At 40.3% G+C, this 14,398-nt stretch overlaps 1 protein-coding gene across 1 annotated transcript in view; it reads right to left on the bottom strand.

The window, feature by feature from the left end:
* DIP2C (disco interacting protein 2 homolog C) overlaps positions 1-14,398 on the bottom strand; it is a 472,249-nt gene that overhangs the window by 45,406 nt on the left and 412,445 nt on the right. The gene's annotated exons all lie outside the window — the stretch shown is intronic.

Raw genomic sequence — 14,398 nt, 5'->3', positions numbered from 1 at the left:
CCCCATTTTCTCTGCCTTTCATATTGAGTATTTTTTTATAGACCCATTTTATCTTCTCTGTTGACTTATTAGCTATAACTGCTTTTTTAAATTTAGTGGTCACTTCAGGGTTCAGCATCCATCTTTAATTAATCACAGTCTACCTCCAAGTGATATTATACTGCTTTACATGTGGTGTAAGAACCTTATGATAGTAATCTTCCATTTCTCCCCTCCCAAACTCTGAGCAGTTGTTGTCATACAGTTGACTTTACACATGTTATAAACCCCACAATATACGACCAGTTTTGTAAAGGCAATCAATTACATTCTAAAGAGATGTAAATAATAAGACAAAATTTCATATGTTTACCTATGCAGTTGCCATTTCCACCACTTCTTTGTTCCTTTGTATAGATCCAGACTTCAATCTGGTATCATTTCCCTTCTGTCTAAAGGATTTCCTTTAATATTTCTTGCTGTGTGGGCCTGCTGGTAACAAATTCTCAGCTTTTGTATGACTAAAAAGGTTTTTTTGTTTAAGCCTTTGCTCTTGGAAGATATTTCCACTGAGCATAAAATTCTAGGTTGAGGGTACTTTTCTTTCAGTACTTAAAGATGTTCTCCACCGTCTTCTTTGCTTACATTATTTCTGACAAGAAAGCTGATGTCATCCTTGTCATTCTTTTGCATATGACTTGATTTTTTCATCTGGCTGCTTTAAAGCTTTTCCCTGTATCACTGGTTTTGAGCAATTAAGCAGTTTCCTTCATGTTATGTTGGAGGTAGCTGAGCTTTGGGTTTATAGTTTCATCAAATTTGAAATAATTCTTCACATGTTTTTTCTGGACCTCCCTCTCTTTCTTCTTTTTTGAGGACTCCAATTACATGTATATTAAGTCCCTTAAAGTTTTCCAACAGTTCACTGATGATCTTTTTTTTTTTGCTGGGAAATATTTGCCCTGAGCTAACATCTGTTGCTAATCTTGCCCCCTTTTTGGTCTCCCTGAAGCCCCACTACATGGTTATAGATTCTCCTTGTAAGTTCCTCTAGTTCTTCTATGTGAGCCGCCACCACAACATGGCTACTGAGAGTCAAGTGGTGTGGTTCCACGACTGAGAACCAAACCCAGGCTGCCAAAGCCGAGCATACCACACTTTAACCACTAGGCCATCAGGACTGGCTGTCTTTTCTTTCTGTAAAATTATTTTTTTCTATGTTTCATTCTGGGAAGTTTCTATTGCTATGTGTTCAAGTTCACTAATCTTTTCTTCTGCCATTGATTCCATCCAATGTATTTTTCATCTCACATACTGTAGTTATTTCTAGAAATTCTAGAATTTCTACAAGTTTTGTTTTTTGTTTTTTTCAACATTCCATGTCTCTTCTTAACTTTTGGAGCATCTGGAATACAGTCAAAATAACTCTTTTGTGTCCTTGTCTATAAATTCAACATCTGTGTCAGTTTGATTCAGTTTTAATTGACTGATACTTCTCCTCATTGTGGATCATATTTACCTGCTTCTTGGTATACCTGGTAATTTTTGATATGATGTCAGACATTGTAAATTCGACCTTGCTGGGTGCTGGATATTTTTCTATTCCTGTAAATATTCTTCAGCTTTGTTCCAAGTCAAATTACTTGGAAAGTGCTTGATCCTCTTCGTTCTTGCTTTTAAGATTTGTTAGGTGGGACCAGGGCAGTATTCTCATGAATTATGGAGGTTTCCAGTCTGCTGTGAACAAGCACTGTTCCCTTGAATCCTCCTGGCTGGTTCTTTTTCTGGCTTTGAGTAGTTTCCTTACATGAATGGATACTTTAATCAGGATATGCTGATTGGTGTTCAGCTGAATACTTGGGGAGGGTCCTCTGTGAACACCTGAGGAGGATCCTCTGGGGATATTTGGGGAGGGTCCTCTGTGGATATTTGGGGAGGGTCCTGTGTGAACAACTGAGGAGGGTCCTCTGTAGATATTTGGGGAGGTTCCTCTGTTGATCCCCAGAGTTTTCTGTGTACGCCCCTTTCCTCTGCAGCACCCTGTCCTGGGAGGTCTAGCCACCTTTCTCTCCTCAGACTCTTAGCTCCATCTCCACTCAAGGAGCTCACCGGGCTCTACCTTAGTTCCCCTCCCTCAGCCATGGTCTGAAAACTCTCTCAAGGCAGTAATATATGGGAAATCATAGGGTTAACCTGGTTTCTCTCAGGGATCTCTGTTCTTCGTTGCCTGATGTCCAGTGTCTTGCTTCATGTATCTGTCCTTTCTTTGCTTGTTTCAAGAGAGAGGGTAAATCTGGTCCCTGCTACTCCAACTTGGCTAACAGAGGAAGTCCTTATTCCTAACACTTGTAATTTATTCCTTGTATCCTTATCTGTCAGATGTACTTAGGTATAATTTGCACGCAATAAAATTCATCCTTAAGTGTAAAGGTTGATTTTGACAAATGTATACAGTCATGTAACCACCACCACAATCAACAGAAAATTTTCATCATCCCCAAAGTCCTGTCCTGCCCTACTGCAGTCAATTCCCTCCCCCAACCCTCAGCACCCGACAACAGTAATCTGATTTTTGGGCCTAGAATTCTGCCTTATCCAGGGTATCATATACAGTCATGAATCACTTACTGACAGGAATATGTTCTGAGAAATGTGTCATCAGGCAATTTTGTTGTTGTGTGATCACAGAATGTACTGAAGGGGAATAAAATTTGCCACCCCAAAATACATCTCTTTAACATGAGGATTATTTTAGAGTGATCTTTTTTCTTTTGAGGCAGATTAGCCCTGAGCTAACATCTGCCACCAATCCCCCTCTTTCTGCTGAGGAAGACTGGCCCTGAGCTAACATTTATGACCATCTTCCTCTCTTTTATATGTGGGATGCCTACCACAGCATGGCTTGCCAAGTGGTGCCATGTCCGCACCTGGGATCCGAACTGGCGAACCCCGGGCCGATGAAGCAGAACGTGTGCACTTAACTGCTGCACCACTGGGCCGGCCCCTAAGGTGATCATTTTTAAGAAACAAAAGACTCAGAAAGTTTTCCTTGTTACCTCCTCCTTAACAGCCTAAAAGAATTCAGATTAGAAATCCTTTCTCAGGAAGCAAGCTATCACCTTAGCACAACATGAACTGGGTGGTAGACAGGGAGGAACCTAGAAAGGCCTGTTTGCTGGGCTCCCGTCTGTGTTCTTCTGTTTCTGTGACCAGACACTTGTTTTCCAAACATTTGCTCCTTTTCTCCTTCCTGTGAATTGCTTTCCTTCTCTTTGAAGTCCCTGACTCTCCCTACCCCCAACATCTTTTGTCTTCAGCTGAGGATGGCATTTAAGGTGAGAGCTTTGGTCCTTATGGTGAGTTATTCTGTTTTTCTGGGTTTCTCCTATGTATATGTGTTATTAAACTTTTCTTTTTCTCCTGTGAATCTGTCTCATTCAATTTAATTCTTAGACTAGCCAGAAGAACCTAGAAAGGTAGAGGAAAGTTTCTTCCTCCCCTACAGTACTTACACAAACCTAGATGGTATAGCCTACTACACACCTAGGCTATGTGGTACTAATTTTATGGGACCACTGTTTTATATGTGGTTTGGGATTGACTGAAACATTGTTACGTGGCAGATGATTGTAAACAAATTCATATGGTATGCAGACCTCTGTGTCTGGCTTCCTTCACTCAGCAAATTATTCCTGAGATCCATACATGCTGTTCTGTGCAGAAGCAGATTAGTCCTTTCCATTACCAAACAGCATTCCACTGCATGGATAAACTACAACCTGCCCCTCCATTCTCAGTTAATTGACACCTGAGTTGTTTCCGATTACGAACAAAGCTGCTGCAAACATTTGTGTGTAGGCCCTGGGAGAACATATGTTTTCATCTCTCTTGGGTAAATACTCAGGAGAGGAATTGCTGGGTCACATGGTAAGTCCATGTTTGACTGTACAAGAAACTGACAAACTGTTCTCTAAAGTTGTTGCACCATTCCATGTGCCCCACAGCAAAGCCTGAGCCTTCAAACATTTCCTCTGTTTCAGGGGCAGTTGGTATCATTAGTCTATCTATCTCTTCTTTTTTTAGAGGTTAGTGTTGCTAGCAGTTTATAAAATTAATTAATTTTGTGAAGAATCAACTTTTAACTTTGTTGACTTTTTGTTTATCTACTTTCTATTTCATTCACTTCCATATTTATTTTTATTTTCTTTCTTTAATCTTGGGCTTAAATTTTTCCTAGACTTTTGATGTGGAAGCTTAAATAATAGATTTTATAGTCCATTCTTTTCTAATATAAACGTTATTGCTGAGTACTGCTTTATTTGCAACCAACAAAATTTGATATGCTGTGCTTTCATTAACAATCCATTTAAAATATTTTCTAATTTTTCTTGTGATTTCTTTTTTTATTCATGGCTTATTAAGAAGTGTGTTTCATTTCCAAACATTTGGAGATTTTTCTGGCCATCTTGTTATTGATTTCTCATTTAATTCCATTATGATAAGAGAATATACTCTATGTGATTGTAGTCACTTAACATTCATTGAGAAATGTTTTATAGTCTTTCTTGGGGAATTTTTCACGTATATTTGAGAGACATGCCAGTTCTACAGACGTTGGTGTCTTAGTCTGCTTGGGTTGCCATAACAAAATACCACAGACTGTGTGTCTTAAACCATAGACATCAATTTTCTCACAGCGCCAGCATGGTCGGGTTCTGGTAGGAGCTCTCCTCCTGGATTGCATATGGCTGCCTTCTTGTTGTGTCCTCACGTGAATTTACCGTGGCATTTGTGCATGGAGAGAGAGAAGCCCTGATCTCTCTTTCTCTTCTTATAAGGACACCAATCATATCAGCTTAGAGCCTCAGATTTATGACCTCATATAACCTTTATTACCTCTTTATAGGCCATATGTTCAAATAAAGTCACACTGGGGTTAAGGCTTTAACATATGAATTTGGTGGGGGACACAATTCAGTCCTAGCAGTTGAGTATAGTATTCTCAAGTGTCAATTACATCAAGTTAGGCCATTGTGTTGTTCAAATCTTCTATATGCTCAATGATTTTTTTCCTACTTATTTTATCAATTATTGAGAGAGAAGTCTTAACATCTCCAACTATGAGTGTGAATTTGTCACTTTCCTCTTTGGGGTCTGTCAGTTTTGCTCCACGTATTTTGAAGCTCAGTTTTTAGGTGCATGTGCATTTAGGATTTTTAAGTTTTATGAATGATGAATTGACCATTTAATCATTACAAAATGTACATCTTCATCTTTAGGTCTAATATATCTTTTATTAATACAACTACACCATCTTCTTTTGCTGACTGTATTTACTTTCAATCTGTCAGTATCTTTATATCTAAGCTGTGTTTCTTGTCACTGCATATAGTTTAGTCTTTTTAATCAGTCTGACAATCTCTGCCTTTTAATTGGCATGTTTAGTTAATTTACCTTTAACGTAATTATTGATACAATTGGCTGTTTTTTATTGGCCCCTTTTGTTTTTGTGCTTCCCTTCTACATTCTTCTTTTTAATGAACAGAATATTTTTGGTAGAGCACTTTATCTCCTCTGTTGACCTTTGTATTAACTTTTTAGTGGTTGATGTAGAGATCAAAATTTGCATCATTTATCACAGTCCACCTTCACATACTTTACGAACAGCTTAAGAATCTTGTAACAAAATATTTCCATTTACCTCCCCAGTCCTGCCCTTTGACACTTTGTCATCTCATATGTTACTTCTACTTAAGCTATAAAGGCCTCAGTTGTCACCATTTTTGCTTTGAGTAATTAAATCTTTAAAGACATTTAAGAATATTTACATACCTACATATTGATAGAAAGATTTTTAAAAGTTTCCTTGTATTTACCTTTTCTAGTATTCTTCATTTATTCCTACAAATATGAGCTTCATTGTGCTGCCATTTCTTTTCATCCTGAGGAAGTTAGCATTTCTTGTAGAGCATATTTGCTAATGGTGAATTCTCTCAGTTTGCTCTGTCTACAAATACCTGTCTTTGTCTTCCTTTTTTTTCAGTGAGGGAGATTGGCCCTGAGCTAACATCTGTGCCAATCTTCCTCTCTTTTGTATGTGGTATGCCACCATAGCATGTCTTGATGAGTGGTGTGCCAGTCTGGACCCGGGATCTGAACACCCAAACCCCAGGCTACCAAAGTGGAGCGTGCGAACTTAACCACTACGCCACCAGGCCAGCCCCCTGTCTTCCTTTTCGAAGGACAGTTTTGCTGGATAAACAACTGCTTTAGCACCTTGAACACAGGCTACTTTGTTTGGTTTTGGTTTGCTTTATTGCACTTTGCAGACACTGAATTTTTTACAAGAAAAGGTTTGTGGCGATTCTGCACCAAGCAAGTCTATTGGCACCATTTTTCCAACAGTATTTGCTTGCTTCATGTTTCTGATCATATTTTGGTAATTCTTGCATTATTTAAAAATTTCTTCATTATTATTATATTTGCTATGGTGATCTGTGATCAGTGACCTTTGATGTTACTACTGAAATTGTTCTGGGGTGCCATAAATTGCACCCACCTCAGATGGAGAACTTAATTGATAAGTCCTTAATCGATAAATGTGTTCTGACTGCTCCACTGATTGGCCATTTGCCTGTCTCTCTCCCTCTCCTTAGGCCTCTCTATATCCTGAGACACAATAATATTGAAATTAGGCCAATTAATAACTCTACAATGACCTCTAAATATTCAACTGAAAGAAAGAGTTGCACATCTCTTACTTTAAATCAAAAGCTGGAAATGATGAAGCTTAGTGAGGGGGGCTTATTGAAAGCTGAGATAGGCTGAAAGCTAGGCCTTTTACGCCAAACAATGAGCCAAGTTGTGAATGCAAAGTCAAAGTTCTTGAAGAAAATTAAAAGTGTTACTCCAGTGAACACACTAATGATAAGGAAGTGAAGCAGCTTATTGCTGATATGGAGAAAGTTTTAGTGGTTTGGATAGAAGATCAAACATTCCCTTAAGCCACAGCACTCTCTCAAGCCACAGCCTAATCCAGAGCAAGGCCCTAACTCTCTTCAATTCTGTGAAGGCTGAGGGAGGTGAGGAAGCTGCAGAAGAAAAGTCTGAAGCTAGCAGAAGCTCGTTCATGAGGTTTAAGGAAAGAAGCCATCTCCATAACATAAAAGTGCAGGTGAAGCAGCAAGTGCTGACGGAGAAGCTGCAGCAAGTTCTCCAGAAGGTCTAGCTGAGATAACCAGTGAAGGTGGTGACAGTAAACAGCAGATTTTCAATGTAGATGAAACAGCCTTATATTGGAAGAAGATGCCATCTAGGACTCTCATAGCTAGAGAGGAGAAGTCAATGTCAGGCTTCAAAGGACAGGCTGATTCTCTTTTTCAGGGGCTAATGCATTTGGTGACTTTCAATTGAAGCCAATGCTCATTTACTATTCTGAAAATCCCAGGGCCCTTAAGAATTATGCTAAGTGACTCTTCCTGTGCTCTGTAAATAGAACAGCAAAGCCTAGGTTACAGCACATCTCTTTACAACATGGCTTACTGAACATTCCAGGCTCTCTGTTAAGACTTACTGCTCAGAAAAAAAGATTCCTTTCAAAATATTGCTGCTCGTTGACAATGCACCTGGTCATCCAAGAGCTCTGATGGAGATGTACGACGAGATTAATGTTGTTTAATGCCTGCTAACACAACATCCATTCTGCAGCCCATGGATGAAGGAGTCATTTCGACTTTCAAGTCTGATTATTTAATAAATACATTTCATTAAGGCTACAGCTGCCATACATAGTGATTCCTCTGATGGATCTGGGCAAAGCAAATTGAAAACCTTCTGTTGAAAGAATTCACCATTTAGATACCATTAAGAACATTTGTAATTCATGGGAAGAGGTCAAAATATCAACATAAACAGGAGTTTGGGAGAAGTTGATTCCAGCCCTCATGGATGACTTTGAGGGTTCAAGACTTCAGTGGAGGAAGTAACTGTAGATGTGGTGGAAACAGTAAGAGAATTAGAATTAGAAGTGGAGCCTGAAAATGTGACTAAATTGCTATAATCTTATGATAAAACTTTAACGGATGAGGAGTTGCTTCTTATGGATAAGCAAAGAATGTGGTTTCTCGAGATGGAATTTACTCTGGTGAAGATGCTGTGTAGATTGTTGAAATGACAACAAAGGATCTGGAGTATCACATAAACGTAGTTGACAGAGCACGGCAGGGTTTCTGAGAATTGATTCCAATTTTTTTTGAAAGAAGTTCTGCTGTGGGTAAAATGCTATCAAACAGCACTGCATGCTTTAGAGAAATTGTCTGTGAAAGGAAGAGTCAATTGATACGGCAAACTTCATCATTATTTTAATAAAATTGCCAAAGCCACCCCAACCTTCAGCAACCACTACCTTGATCAGTCAGCACCATCAGCACTGGGACAAGACCATCCACCAGCAAAAAGAGTATGACTCGCTGAAGGCTCAGATGATGGTTAGCATTTTTTAGCAATAAAGTATTTTTTAATTAAAGTGTGTAATTGTTTTTTTAGATGTAATACTACTGCATACACTATAGCGCACACATAACTTTTGTATGCGCTGGGAAACCAAAAAATTTGTGTGCTTCACTTTACTGCTATATTTACTTTATTGCAGTGGTCTGGAATCAAACCTGTAGTATCTCCGAAGTCTGCCTGTTCATCATTCCACTATATTCTGACTTGTGTTGTTTCTGACAAGAGTTCAGTGTTATTTTTATTATTATTCCCCTGTGTAACTTAATCTTATTTTTGTAGCTGCTTTAAGCTTGTCTCTATCGTTTGCTCCAGCATTTTGATGATGATGTATCTATTTACTCTTGCAGCTCACTGAGATTCTCAAATCTGTGGGTTGATATCTCTTCAGTCTTGGCCATTACGTCTTCAAATTGCTCCCCCGTCCCATCCTCTCTCACCTCTCCTACCACACGTATGTTAGACCACCTGGGGTTGTCCCATAGATCTCAGAGACTGTTCCATTTTATAGTCATTGTTTTTGCTTTGTGTTTAGAGTTTGGATAATTTCTACTGATTGAACGTCAAGTTCACTCACCGACCCTTTCCCCTGCTGTATCTAGTCTGTTACTAAACCATGAGGAATATTTTGTTTCTAACACCGCAGTTTTCATTTCCAGCATTTCCATTTGGTTCTTTTGATAGTTTATATCTTTCGGTGATATCCCCCATCTCCTCCTGCAAGGTGTATACCTTTTCACCTAGGTCCTCTGGCATGTCTTTCAGAGTTATTTTAAAGTCTTTGATGATTCCAACATGTCCATTCTGCTCTATTGACCATTTCTTCTTGTGGCCATGTATCATATTTTCTTTCCTCTTCGCACATCTTTTAGTTTTTAATTTTAAAGCAAACCTTGTGTTTAAAAGAACAGTGGAGATTGAAGTAAAAAACATTTACTGCCTTCCCCACCCCCTGAAAAAGGTGCTGTCAGGCCACTAGCTCGGGTGTCTGAGTGAATCTGTATGGTAGGGAGCTTGGTCTGGGCTCTGTTGAGCTTAGTTAGATTCCATTCAACGCTGGCTTCACACAGCTGTGGGCAGGACCAGGACTTTGGATCTGAAACTCTGGATCTCTCTTAATGTGTTACAGCCTGGAGACTCACTTTCCAAACCATGGGAGATCTTTTTCTGCTTCATGACTTGGCTGCCAGCTTTTGCGTGACTAGTTGGTGCTCTCTTCTCTCCAGTCTCACCTCAGCTTTCTCCATTCTGCTGCCCAATTCCCAGCCTTTCGAAGGCAAACATACTGCCCCCCAAGAGGCCTGAGAGAGAGGTGCTCAGCATTCCCGTCCTCCTGTCTTTTGAGTGTGATGGTAGCACTTGGTGATCCGGGACTGCTGGAGAGGGGCTGTCAGCTTCCCTGCTCTTCTTTCAGCTCTCAGTACCTCCGCCTTCCCTTCACTGAAGGCCCAGTTCCTCAGAGGAAATGTCTTCTCTTCCAGGGCCCCCTCCTCAGAGTTCACAGGTCTGTTGCTTTGCATTCACTGGAGGCCTAGAGAACCTCAGATGGATTCTCTCAGCACTTCTGCCCTCTCTCAGCTTCTGTATACTCCCCTTTGGACAGGTGGAGGCCTGTGGGAAGAGCTGGTGTAGGCACACAGGACTGAGCTGGGCCCCTTGGGACTCTCATCCACCTTGCCAAGCTCTGTGCCACTGCTAACGTTCTCAAAAAAGCCTCCTTGGTTTCTACGGTAAATTCCTCCTCCTGCTCCTCTACCAGGGATGAAAACAATTGCAGGTCTCTTCTCTCCAAAGAAGAATTTAGTCCATTGAGATTTCTTTGACTCTTCAGCTCTCTGATGGATCTTAAAAACTATGACTTTGTAATTAACCAGATTGTTTTAACTGTTAGGGTTGGAACAAATCTCGTGTGACTTACATATCCTAATCAAAAATGGAAGTCCAGAATCCTTTGTAATAAATGTATTTTTTCTAAAATCAAACAGAACTGTTTTCTGTGGTTGGTATTAAACACCTCAATTGATTTAGAAACTGATATCAGGAGTGGCTGCAGGTAACAGATTGTTAGGGCAATAGGGGAATCTGAAATTGATTAGTTCATTTGGCGGGAGCCAAGGGCAGGGAAAATCCAGCTCATTTGCTGGGTTGGACTGTGGCTGCAGGCCACGTACTGTTTCTGTGGGTGCTGTGGAAGTTAAAGAACAAATGAGAAGCTCAGGTGCTTGTGTTTATATTTTTGGTTCAAGGCATGGACTAAAACCCAGGAGCTTTCTACAACTGACAATCACTTGCTCATTGAGACAAGAGATAACCCAAACCAAAGTGAATATCTGATTGTGAAACTTGTGGAGTTTAACATCAGTTGGACACCTCATCATGGTCTATTAGGACCCTAAACTCTTCCTGTGGTTATTTTCAAAGTTCCTGAATGTTCAGATGGCTAGACATACCCAGGAACTGGCAGATCCAACACTGATTATTTGTTCAATGTGGTGATCCCCAGTGCCCAGCACACATTAGACATCCAAAAACACTGTACAGAGGAAGGAGTGAATGTGCCTCTTCTTTTTCCCTTGCTTTGCCCCACAGTTTTTCAGAGTCCGTCTGCCCATGGCAATGAACTTCACAATCTAGTCTACAGCTTACAGAATGTCAGTGATAGAATGGTCATCACCCAAAAACCCTGGACCTAGGACTGATCATAGTAACTGCTGGGGCATCAGCTTGTCTCTCTTTTGGACAGAGGGTGGGTGCGTTACTGGTTTAAGAGTGAAAGCTACATTATAGCAGTTTTACTGAGGGGCCGAGGGATGATGTATAAGAATGAGACAAAGAGTACGTGTTGACGTCGGGCAGCCAAAGGCATGGGCTGAGGCAGCCATTGATTGTTCCTTTTTGGTTACCAAGCATCTCAACAATCTGTATTTGGGGAACTCCTCCACTTTTGGAGCCTGGTTGATACCGGGCTCCGTCCCTTTGCAGTAACTAAAAATTCCTGATGCTCTCCTCCCTAGCATTCCTGGAAGCCAGCATGCAGGTAGGTAGGCAGGTCTGCCAATTAGCTGCATCCATTCGTGGCATAAGGATGCATGCAGGCTCTTGCCCTTGGTAGTGGAGCGTCTGCAGCATGGCCTCAGCCCTGGAGGTATGCCGGTGGTGGAGCCTGGTGTCGAGGGCCAGTTGCTCAGTGCAAACTTACAGACACTGATGTCCTCACCAGAACAGAGCTGTTCCTGCAGCACAGTCCTAAATCCGGTCCTCTGGCTCCTTGGAGCTTCTAAGAGTGAACCACTGACATCTTAATAAATTCCTTTTCATTTAAGTTGCAAAAGGTGGTCTCTGCTACTTACAAATTAGAATGCTGACTGATATACTGCGTAACTGAGAATACAGATCCCATGATCTCAAATGTTAATTTTCATTATCTGGGACAACATATATCAGCCCGAGAGGACGTAAAAGTTTCAGCTGAATGCGACTAATTCCCTGGAGCATGCAAAACCTTCAAGAGTGCCTTTATTTATTTTTAATTTCCTCATCTAAAAGCAGTGCGGGGGAAAAATGAATTGAGAGCTCAAATTAATGAAAGTCTTACTATAACTATTAATTTTATTTTGAGAATTACTTAAGATTTATGTCATCCTTGGAGCCTTCCACTTTTTTTCTTTCACAATCAATTACTCTACTTCTCATCATCAGGGTGGCTATATTTCTCTTTCATTATGTGAGCATCAAGATTTAAGCTTGACTATAACTATTACTATTGACTGAATTTCACATAGCTATTTACAATAAAGCTTTCCTCTCAGATAAACTAATCATTGTTTTTCTATATAATAAAGATCAAAGTTTCTGCTAAAGGTAGCTTAAAAGTTCTGGAAAATAGAAGACCTCATTTTCCCCTCCCTTCTTCTGCTGGCAAGGAGGATGCTAATTTTTCAGTTACAGTGAACTGAATTTCTAAAGCAAATAAAACCAAAGACCTTTCAGCTTATACTTTTGAAAAGAGTAACTGTGGCTGTAGGCAGTATCTTTTTCAACAGATACTGTGTGTTAATAAACAAGTGACACTTCTTAATAGTACTAAGGGAAATTTATGTTAAAGTTAATTAAGCCCAGAAGTTATAATTTGATCTAATGTCCGCTTTTGTCATAAATTCAACAAATTGAAATTGTTTTAAAGTCATTTTGACATCTAAAGATTCTAGGAAATGTCATTCCTAAGTATAACAAATAGCTCATACTTAAATTTCTTGCTTCTGCAGAATATAAAATATACCAGTATTTCTTGTAAAATCAAAGTCATCCACACTTGATGTTGTGAGTCCTTCCTTTGTCATAGAGCTAAGACATGGAACTCAAAGGGACAATGTCAAAATAATTAATGTGGCAATTCCTGCCTCAAAAAGATAAATGGGTAAACAAATCCCTCAGTTTCTAAGATATAAGAGCTGAAACAAGAGCATCACAGAAATTATGTCTCAATTTTCTATTTTTCTATGATTGTCTAATATTTAAATCTTTATATTTCCCATGTGTGTACTTAACAATGACATATTTGTCAATTTTCATGACTTTCATATGTGTTTCACATGACAGCACATGAAAGCAGGCATCACGGAGGGACCTGCAGCACTGAGTCGCCACAACCTTGTTCGTGGTTTGTTCCCCACAAACACAGTATCAACACCTCCCTCAGCAACATGTTGAATGTGAACAAGCAGTAAGCGTTATTATGCTGTTGTGGCATCTATGCTATGCTCTTCTCCCTTCATCCATCAACATTTTGAGAGAGAAACAAAGAAGAAGAAGAAATACCCTTGTGGCCAAGCACCTGTCTCATGAATTCCTGATTTGTTCCCCACCACCTGTGCAGAAGGGAAGTGTTAGATCATCCTATGGTTGAACTTATTTAAGAAGTAGATTTCTGCATTTCCTATTCCTCCTCATGGAATAGGCAGCTGGAAACATTAAAACAGAGCAGATAAAAGTGAATAGAGAAAGAAAATTTCAATATTTAAAGAACTAGTTTGGCAAGATAAATCCAATTCTTTAGATTACCTCTTAGAGTAGGGCATTAACTTCAATCACAGAACAAGGTATAACTGACTCTTGAGAGGAATTTGGTAGCTGGTAATTTTTGAAAAAATGGAGCTAATTCAAAGAGAGGGAGGACAGAGGCAAGGAACCCCAATGGAAAATCACAAGAAGCTTTCTGTACCTAACTTTTCTGAAGTGATCTCATCGGACTGGTCACATGGGAAGCGTCCTTCCTCAGCCCAAGTCCATGGCCAAGTCCAAAAACCTGGAGTCCCGGCAAAGAGCAGGCAGACTGAGGGCTCTCAGAGGTCACCCAGAGGGTAACTGCAAACAACCACCTCTGGGGCCGTAAGCGGAAGACAGCAGGGCAGGGAGGGGAAATCAGGAGGTGCTTGTGTCAACCGTCCTCCGTTCCAGCAACTGTTGTGAGTGAAGTTTTCATCCTTTTAATACATTCGAGGAACAAAGTCTGCAGCTGTGCCCAGACCGGCTCGTCCAGGTGAGGCTGTATGAGGCTGCACTGGGGGAGAGCATGCCTACATGGCTTTCCTGTCCTTCCTGGCCATCCCAACCTGGCAGAGTGATCTCCATGGACATGCACCTCATGGTAAGAGTTAGAAAAGGAAAGGAATAGTGAAGGTGGCCAGAAGTGGGCTTATGAAGAGAAAGAAAGAAAACAAGGGTTTTCAAGCCATGGTTAGTGCAAGGATGTCTTATGAAGGTGGCCTCGCTTACACCTATGCCATAGAAATGCAGCACATAATTGTAACTGTTATTTCTACATTACCATCACCACAGCAAATTCCCAGACCTCCTTCATGTCCTGAAATTATGCCTACAAAATTTCTGCCTACACATGGGAGACCAAGTA

This window comes from Equus quagga, chromosome 12, assembly GCF_021613505.1.
Source record: "Equus quagga isolate Etosha38 chromosome 12, UCLA_HA_Equagga_1.0, whole genome shotgun sequence".
NCBI lineage: Eukaryota > Metazoa > Chordata > Mammalia > Perissodactyla > Equidae > Equus > Equus quagga.
This window is presented reverse-complemented; position numbering and strand designations above follow the sequence as displayed.